Below are 10,803 nucleotides of genomic sequence, written 5' to 3'. Positions count from 1 at the left end.
AAATTCTGAAATAGTACATTGTGTGCCAACAGCAAAAAACACCTGTTATTAGCCAGAGAACAAGGAAAACAGCTCCCTGCATATCAAAGAGTGGGAGAGAAATCTCTTTTTTTCTGCCCTTTTTTCTAACAGCACTGTCCTGAGGACAGCAGCTGTCATAAAAGTACACAGCTTTGGTGGCTGCAACACAAGTACTTAAAACCCCAAAGAAAACTTGTCTCTTTGGCCAGAAGAAACAGGAAAAGGAGTTCTTGTTGACCAAAGATTGTGAAGAAAATCCTTGTTATTTTCTTCTTTGTCTTTTCTCTCACCACCTTTTTCTGAAGATTTCAGTCAAATAGAATTGCACAACAGCGTAAAAGTCTAGAACTCCAAGAGAACTTCATTTTCCAGCCAGAGGCTTGGAGTATTGGAGTATGTGGGAGAAATACCAGAGAGAAGAGATCTGAAGAAAAGCATCTCTTAAACCTGTATTGGAAGCGACATAAAATTCTAGCCTGACTTTTAAGCTTCAAATAAGCAGAACAGACCTAAAGAAGTATACCAAAGGCTTTAAGAAATTGACCATATAAGCAACTGCCTAAACACCACATTGCCTCTGAGCAGCAAATGTGGTGATCAGACCGAAACAACATAGAAGAGCTTAGAAAACTTAATTGACATTGGAACCACTACACACAGAAAGTGAGACAGAACTCCCATATGGAAACTGTATTGATTTCCAACTAAAACAAACACATGAATGCAACATTTTCCAAAAGATTTAAACAAGCCCACAGTCTCACAGCACAGTATTAAAAATATCCAAGATACAGCCCAAACTTACTCAGCATACAAATAACTAAGAAAATCTGATTAAACTTAAGGGAAAAGACCATCAATAGATGCCAGCCCTGAGATGACACCGATGGTGGGATTATCAGACGAAGACTTAAAGCAGTCAGTTACAACCATGTTCAGTGAGGTAATGGTGAATATACTTGATATGAAAAGAAAGATATACATTATCAGTACAAAAACTGAAACTAAAAGGAATTAAATGGATATTTTAGAACTGAAAAATCAATGTCTGAAATTTAAAAAAATATATTGAATGAGCTCAATAGCAGATGGGAGATAAAAATGACAGAGGAAAGAATCTGGGAATTTAAAGATAAAGCAATAGAAATTACACAAGCTGAAGAACAGAGAAATACCGGGAAAAAAAAAACTCAAGGATTTGTGGAACAATAAACTAATTGTGAATATGTTTCTGTTAATATTTCCATGCCAATTAAGCCAATTGAACTAGACTGCTAAACTTTCAAATAAATGCTTTATAAAACTTTTATAAAACTTTAAAACTCTTCACCTCAATCATTCTTTCTCTCATTTCATTAATTTAGTCATTGATTCAAGAATATTCATTGAGTACATTCTACAGGCTTCCAAAATTAATATGATTTTATATTACATATATGTAGGTATGGTTTGAAAAACATGCAATCATCCTTCATTGTAAGAAGAACTTTTTGTCAATTTAAAGTTGAAAGGAAGCATGAGGAAATAGAGAGATCCCTACCACAGATAATGTTCAAACTTAAATTAACTTTGGCAGTGAGAGTGTAAAACAATTCAAGTCTCAGGTAAATAGCTAGATTAAATAGCCATTTAAATAAATAATTATTATAATTTGGAAGACTTTCATACAGATATATGAGGAGAAAGATTTATTTAATTTATTAATGAGGGGACCAATACAATGTCAAGACTAATCTAAAGGAGAAATTGAAGAGCTATGTAAAAGTAATAAAAAGGAATGTATAAAATTGCTAGATTATATACACAACTGGTTATTGACTTACAGGGTTATAAACTGTAACCTCTGGGTTATGTTTTCTACCAATTATTTATGCCTGTAAATGAAAATCTGTAATTTAACATGTAACATCATCATGTCTGGGAACATGAATCAAGAGTAAACTAACAAATTTCACTCTTCTAATTAATCTTTAGGTGAACTATGAATTCTATGATATTGAGAGGACATTACCACTCCTCCCCAATTTTTCCTTTTTTTCTCCTAATTTTGCATAACTCATGCACATACACATACACACAGAGATACACACATATACACCAGTTAAAATGTATGTTAAAGTACCTTGTAAAGCTGTAAAGCATGAGTTAAAACAAGTAGAAATATGCGGTTATTTCATTTATATGAATATATGGTGTTTATAAACACAAAACCAATATATGGCAGACAGAATTCTAATATGGATGCTGAAATTGCCCATCCCCCCTTTGTACACAAGCTTTCTATAATCCCTTCTCCATGAGTGTGTGTGTAGGACTTGCAAGTATGATGAGATTTCTCTCCTTGATTGGGTTACCTGGCATCACAAAGGTGAAGAGATTTTGCAGGTATAATCAAGGTTCCTAAGAAACTGTCTTTGAGTTAATCAAAAGTGAGATTATCTTGACTGAGTTTGACTTAATTAGGGGAGACTTTCAAAGGAAGATCCACATCTTTCCTGAAGAGAGGAATAAGAATTCGAAATGAGAGACATTCTTCTGATTATCTTAAAGAAGCAGATACTATGTTGTGAACTGACTATGGAGATTGCCCTATGACAAAAACTTACGACAATCTAGCAGCTGAGAGTAGTCCCCACTTGACAGCAAGAAAATGGGGACCCTGTCTACCAATAACATAGAACCAAATTCTGCCAACAACCTAAAGAAGTTTGGAAATGGATTCTTCCCTAGTCACATTTCCAGATGAGACTGCATTCCAGACAACACCTTGGTTTCATTCTATTGAAACTCTGAGGGGAGGACTCATTTAAGATATAGCTGGGCATCTGATCTACATGAACTGTGAGATAATATATGTATGTTGTTTTAAGCTGGTAAATTGATGGTAATTTGTTACATGGAAACTAGTACACAATTTAAGAAATTCTAAGGGTTATGACAACTCAATAAAGCCAATTACTTTTATAATTCTATCAGGGTTGTATGTGTCAACACATAACAAAATAAATACATTATAATAAGTGATTCCTCGGCATTTTCAAATATCTTCTAAAATAATGAATCACCCAAAGCATCAGATTATTTATTTATCTTGATGCTTTCAATGAATCATATTCTCAATTTAAACTTGGGTCTAAACTTCTAACCAAATAATTTTGTTCTGCACATGTAGAAGAAAAAAGTACTTCAATCTGTGCTTGGGTTATTAAGGTAATTAGCTAACTCTTGAGGAAGATAAGATTTATTTTTTAATGACAACTGCCATGAATTAAGTTCTATGGAAAGCAGACACTGAGATGGAATTTACCATTCAGGAGTTTAGTAAGAGTATCTTTATTTTTATCATTTTTACTTTTATGTTTTGAGGGGGCATTTTTATTACTTTTATGTACTGAAAACTCAAGTGTATCTTTAGTCTAGTTTGATGGCCAGTTCTTAAGCCTTTGCCTTTTCCAGCTTGGCAATACAAATCACCAATTTTGGGCCCAGGGTATTGCCTCCTTAGTGATGACGGATGTCATCATATCTCTCATTGTAATTGGTTCTGATAGCTTCCACCAGCTTAGCCAGAGCTCATTTTTCTTCTGAGTTAACATGTGTGGAGGCAACAGTGGTGCAGGTCTTGTGGACCAATCTCCCAACCGTGCTTTCCCATTGATAATGAAGTAGGGAATCCCCACCTTACAGCACAGGGCAAGCAGGAAGACAACCAGGTCAATGGGATCCATATAAGTGCAATCACTACCAGCTGAGCCTTCTTGTTCTCCACCAATGTGGTGACAGTATTAACCTCTACTCGGAGGACGAGTGACCTCTTGGTGGGGACATCCCCTTTGCTGTCAGCTTTTTATCTCAGCACAAGCCAACGATCTCTGCTTCTTCTCTTGTTTTGTCCCTGGTCTGTACTTGTGGGCCAGTTTAAGCCTATGAGTAGCTGTTGGGTGGCCCAAGGCCTGGATGAACTGGTTAATCACAGAAGGTACTTATAGGCGCTTATAGAGACTAACTCTTTGCAGTTGCAGCCATTTGACAAAGCAAGTGAGGTCTTTTTTTGGGCTAGAAGTCCTGTCCAATGCCAAAATTCTTGGACCTTTTCTCAAATGGGATTTACCACCTTCTTGGCCTCCTTCTTCATCATGACACAGGGGCCCACATCACCTTCCCCTCAGCCTTCTTTCCTTTCAGCATTGTGGGCGGTGAGAAGAGAGAGTAAGGAGTATCTTTAGACTCAGCATATGTGAAAGGAAAGGGAAAGAAGCAGGATTGGACACAGAGAGAAGTTAGGCTGCAATGTAGTTTCAAAGGCAATTGTGATCCATGAGTATCTCTGCTGCTAGAATATACCTTTAGAGTTGTCTGGAGTAGGGCTGATGTGGCCAGTACACACCTATACTGACTTGATATTAATGAAGATCAGTCTGAGAAGGAATGCAACCTTAGAGAAGGTGGTTCTCTGAAGTTGAGACATTTCGTTAAGGGATGGCCAAAGTCTAGGGAATTAAGTCCATTTAAAAGGTATCTGAGTGCACATCACAATGTTCCCACAATTATATTATTCAGACATAAGCTACTACTAGTTTTACGTCAGTAACTGTTTCTGAATATATTCATCTTCTCCCCAAATGTAGTTCATAAAAAAAAATTAAAAAAAAAACAACAGCAAAAAAAAAATCTTTGTAAGATATGAGGAACTATATGCTACTACCATTTATCCTTATGTGCTGATATTTATTTCTGGATCAGAGATTATGCCTCAAAATAACAAGATTTTTTTAGCCCTTTAGAGATAGTGTTTATCTTGAGACAATGAAAATGCCCGTCAGAGATCAATGATTCACCAATTTTAGGGTTTGTCTTTTTAAATTGCCAATGTCTGGTATATAGGATTTAAAAAATGTGATCATGGAACTGATTATCTTAGCTTGCACTTCAGGATCTAGAATAAATAAAAAATACATATATTCATTCAAAATAGTAGTTATTGATGACTTTTGACATGTTTGTATCAAATGTCGAAAATTATCTTTCTTCATACTACCACATATCATCGTTGCTTCTGCTTATTATCAGTCAAAATAAGCAACTAAGAAAGACTATTGATAAATTGGCTTAATTTTCAGTGAAATTAATTATGCAGTATGCTTTAAATGCTTTGTAACTTGTTGCACAGCAGCAGAAAAGCAGTTGATCCATAGAATTTTGTCAATGTTTACACTTTAAAGAGCAAGATCTCAAAATTGCTTGACAGTTTTTCCAACTGCGATTCTTCTGTCTACTAAAATGTATCAGAAGTGACCTTATTATAGCTGTCACTTTTGATGATATTCTCAAAAAGTTTTAATTGCTGGTATTTTATGTAATTTATGTCTTTAAATAAGAAATTAGAAGATAAAATTATTGATCTGAATATAAGCACACAACCCACCCCCTATTATTATGTTCTTTCCTTTTAAAAATTGACGTGTATGAGAGTAACTTTGAATCTCCATTCCCTATAATTGTTTTACCACTCATTGATTTTATTCTTTAGACATCTATTTTTATTTTTTTAAAAAGTTTAAAAACTAATGAGTAAAACAGAATCCAAAATTACCAAGCTAATAACACCCACTCATTGATTTTAGAGACACTGAAATGTCATCTTTTTATCTTATTTAGTTTTCTTTATTTAACCCATTTTATAACTGTCCGACAGGGACCATCAATATAGGGCTGGCATTTCAGTCCCCTGGTAAATTCTGTTTTCAGCGGTAGCAATGTTGTTGCTGTGCAAAAGTTTACTCATTTATGATCCCCAGAGCTCCCTGTTCCTCTTTTGCCCTCTCTTCGTATTCCATCTGCTATTTACCCATACATGATTCAGTGTTTTGCAAAAGGATTCATTTGTCTTTTCCAAAATAGAAAAACATTTTAGACCAGCAAAAGTCTGATAAACCTTTTCTGAAATATTTTCTTTTCTTTTTTTTTTAAAGCTATGCTATACTAAATCCATACTGAAATCTGAGTTTATGGTTTTTCAGTAATGCCTTCCTCCTCTAGGTGCTAATATCTGCTTTAACAGGGTAGAGTGTATCTTTTAATGTTAATCACTATTCTAGAAAGGAAATGTAGTTACATATTCTGACTGATATGCAGAGGAATGTTTCTATGTCATCATCATTAAAGTCACGATTACAAGAAACTATTTTTTGTTTCCAAATGATACTCCTCATAAGAGTATTATTCTTGCAACTCCTAATATCCTTATGTTCACTCCCCTGACCCATTAACCTCTATTTTGTTTTAGACATAGAACAAATCTTTCTCCTCTATGTTATAAACTGAGTATTTCCAACAGTTACCTCTAACACAGAACACACTTCCTAAAATGCCAGTCATTTCAGTATTTTGCTTAAAAATGACAAAGATAACATGGTGTAGGTGCAAAAAGAACACTGACTAGTAAGTCAGGTGTCCTACATTTTATTAGCTGTGTGATTTTCAAAAGATTCTTAACTGCTCTGGTTTTAGTTCCTCATTTGTAATACAGGGTGCCTGTCACAAATTGAAGTTTTAATGAAAAAACCTCTATTGTGCTTTGTAAACTATAAGTTATTTTACAAATATAGCCAATTATTATCACATCACATCCGAATCTCTCTGTTTTTCAGAGCCTTCTAAAACTTGACTTTATACTCTTCGTCGGCATTATTTACCATTCCTCTTTCACATTCAGTCTGTATTGTCAGCAGACAAGGTTTCTTCTATGCTTTTCCAAAATCACCATAGTCGCTTATTTTCATTCTTGCACTTTTGCTCATGCCTCTCCTTATTCACCTGACTTTTCCTCTAATTTCTCCTCTGCCTATCAAAGCCTACTCATTTTTCAACGCTCATCTCAGTAATGAAGCCTCTTTTGAATAATCTAATTTCAAAGTGTTAATGAAAATTATTTTTATCTTTTTTGACATTGCATTTGCTATACACTCAGTAATCATGTATGGTAATATTTCTGTCATTCAAAACACTATGTAACTTCACTTTTGGAATTGACATTCAGAATCTGCTTATGATAAATTTACATATAAACACATACACACACAAATGAAACTGATTGTGTTGTAGTCCTGACTTACTTTTGAAGTTGCCAAGAGCCTGCTTTATTTAAATATGCTCATAAAATATTATGAAAACAACTAGTTTAAATTCTAAAGTATTAACTTGGAATTTGGAAACAGATCTAAAGGCATAGTTCTCATAGTTCTTATCCCACAGATATCTATAGTTTGAAGAGTAAAATAAAAAATAACAGTTACAAATCAGGATATGATAACCAACATTAAGAGAGGAACAAATTGCTATAGATATATAGTTGGGATAGAAATGGAATAGGTTACCTGGAGGAGATAAAACATGAATTAAACATTGATGGATAAGAGATTGATTAAAAGGGACACATTTGTGACAGAAGGAACAGCATACACAGTAACAGGAAAATTATAGGATGAATATGTCAATACATGAACATTTGTATTTGGGTATCTGTATGAGAGTTTAATAGGAGATAGTTTAGCTAAATTACAGTCATATTATGCAAAAGCTCCACTGGCAGACTATAATGTACATATTTGATTCTTTGGTGGTGTGGGCCATCGTGAGATTAATTAAAGATGTTTAAACAGGAGAGTAATTGAAGCAACTGTGCATTAGAGAAGTTTAATATGAATATGGCATGAGATTGTTATTAATATAAGAAAGAGATCCCAAATAAAGATAGAGAGTTCATCTTATAGGTCATTAAAGGCCATAGATCATGAGGCATCAATCAGAGGAGAGCTTTGGGAGTGAAGAGGCTGTATTGATACGAGACACCAAGTGTATATGCATACTAATGAAGTATAATCAAACCTGCCTCTACATTTTTTAGCTAGGTGGGTTGTAAAAGTGTTAGTGCCATTAATAAAGCCTGGAAACAAGCAGATAATGATTTTGCTTTGTTTATCTAGAGTTCGTTCACATAATTTCTGGCAAGGTATTTAGGACAATGTATCTTATCTGTCAAACGTGGGCTCAACCAAGTGACAATTAAAGATTTTCATCGAATATGTATATATATATATATATAACTATATATATAGTTATAGTTATATATTATCTATTATCTATGTATATATACATACATAGATAATATATAATGTATATAATATATATAATATATAATATATTATATATTATATATACATATATATGTATATATACATACATAGATTATATATGTGTATATATATGTGTGTATATGTATGTGTGTGTGTGTATATGTGTGTGTGTATATATATATATACATATATATATATATATATATATATAATTTGTTACAATTGGCAACAGACCCAACTCAGACTGGATCAAGTAATAGAGTAGATTTTTACTGTAAACTCATGAAGCAGCTTCAGTCATGAGTAGATTTAGGAGAAAAATAAAACATCAACACTGACTTTCTTCTGACTGCATGTAAGGTCCGTTGCAAAGTTACACGGGATTGCCCAGCAGATCTAGTTTCCTTCTTGGTGGGGCATTTTACTACACCTGTTTTATCCTCTCAGTTTTAAGTAGATGCATAAAGTGTGCTCAGAATGTAAATGTTGGATATGGTACAATAACATGAGTGTGACCCAGGAGGAAATGAGAACAAAGCTTGAAAAGAAAAAGTTTATTATATTCACAAAACCCAGAGAGAGAGAGAGAGTCAACACAGGTTTTGGTCAGGTAGCAAAAGACAGGAGCCAGAGGAAAAGTCTAGGTCAGAGCCTTATCAGAATTTTCTGCAGAAAAAGCAAGGCAAGGCATAGAAAATAGTTTAGGATTGGCTAGATTGAGGTTGAATAATTATTGAAGGATTTGGGCTATAGGAGTAGTGGTCTCTAGTTATTTGGTCCCAGGCCCTGGGATAATTTAGAGCAGAGGAAATATTGGCTTATGTGTGAAGAGTCAAATAAGGAAGTTTTTTGTAGCTATGGACTTAGGAATTGTTGATTTGTATATGAAGGACATCCTCTTGACTAGATCACTTTGCTATCTCTAAAAATGGACTAGCCTTGGGAGGGGGAGTCATTATCCAGCAGCAAGATTTTTGAGATGTAAAAACATTATAAAATGCAGAGAACAACAACAATAAAAAATAACTATGATTAATGCATAAAAAGTTCAACTGTCAGCCACTCTCATACTTACATGTGCAAGGAATTCAAATAACAACTCTTATCTGGATTCTTTGATGTCTTTTTTTCCCCTGTCTAACCTCTCATTCTTCCCTCTAAATTGTCTTTTCCAACTGACAACTCAATCAATATTCCACCTGGCTCTTGATTTGATTTCTTCTTCTGACATCACCCTCCAGTTTTCATTGTTCCTTCATATCTCACTGGTCTACTCACAGCACATCCATGTTCCTTTAGTAGGAGAGATGACACATGAAGGAGAGGGAGGCATCTTAACTTCTTGTCATACACTAGGATGATATGATTATTAGAGACCTAGTTAAGAATTATCGATGTATTAAAAATACTTATTAAGCCAGAGAGCATTAGTCATACCTGTACTTAGCCTCTGTACCTTAAAATATTTGTTTGGCTGCTTAAGGAGTGCTTTGATAGACAGAAAACTGTCTAGAGGAAAGGATAAACAGTGGGTGTTTAATTTAATTTTCCATGTGAACATGTGAGAGAAAGATGAAGGAGCTTTAACATCTTTGATTAAAACAGAAACAAGGTGGGAACTGAGACAAAGAGATAGAGACAAAGTGAAATTCTAGCCTTAATCCAGTGGACTAGAAGGTGTGTACTCAAAGGACACTCTCACAGCATTTGACATCATTTTCATTTAAAAGGCATTTTTGTAGTGGATTTATATATCGGTCCAGAGAGAAAAGAATCTGAAAATAAATTGAAGGCAAGGAATCAGTTATAAATCATGTAAAGACCCAAAGCAAAGTAGAAAATCTCCAGGAGATAAAGTGTTGACATGGAAAAACACACACTATGCTGAACACAGAAATAATCATTCGTAGAGGCAGAGAGTTGAGGCTCATGCACAGTTATGGCTGTTTTGTTGTTCTGTATAACCTATGTGCCTTCATTTACTCAAAAGTTATTCTTGACAATCATTATAGGCCCAGCATGACATAAGGTATAAGGTGCTGGTTTACAGAGCCAGCTGAAATAAAGTTCTGGCCCATGAACTTGCAGTCTGCCCTACTAGTAGAATATGATTATCTCTACTAATGTAAATGTATGATCTCTGCACCCACACTTTCGTGATATAAACCATTGCAATGACCAATCCCAAAAGAGACTTTACAATTCTCTTCTAATTCACTCAAATCATGATCTTCAGAATCTTAATTTGAGAAAATTGTCTTCTTTCTGTGTTATATCCAGTCTTGCTTCGAACTTGGTGAGACCTTGTAAAGTTGTCTCTTGAGTGACAATACTGTCTCTCAAGGCACAGGCCTGGAGAGCAATAAATTCTCCTTGTTTTTATCATCATTGATAGTGTTTACATTTTGATCTGGCCCTGATGAATCTTTCTATACATACACCAGAGAGTAATTATTATATAGACAAGAGATGATCAATCAATTTTCAGTCATGTTGCATTGAGGAGAGCCCAGGATGTTAGAATAGGTTAATTGGTTGTGATGTATATCTTATAAAAGTGATTTTATTACATGTATACATTGAATTTTCAAGGTATTCATCAAGAGGATGAATAAACAGTCACGCACTGTTGCTATATATTTAATGT

At 34.4% G+C, this 10,803-nt stretch overlaps 1 pseudogene; it reads right to left on the bottom strand.

Moving 5' to 3' along the window:
- Positions 1-3,432: 3,432 nt before the first annotated feature.
- On the bottom strand, positions 3,433-4,558 carry LOC107517009 (annotated as a pseudogene).
- Between the last annotated feature and the right edge of the window lie 6,245 nt (positions 4,559-10,803).

The sequence above is a fragment of the Rousettus aegyptiacus genome, unplaced genomic scaffold (assembly GCF_014176215.1).
Source record: "Rousettus aegyptiacus isolate mRouAeg1 unplaced genomic scaffold, mRouAeg1.p scaffold_m13_p_9, whole genome shotgun sequence".
NCBI classification, from domain to species: Eukaryota; Metazoa; Chordata; class Mammalia; order Chiroptera; family Pteropodidae; genus Rousettus; species Rousettus aegyptiacus.
Note: the sequence above shows the minus strand (reverse complement) of the source record. Positions and strands in the feature narration are given on the sequence as shown.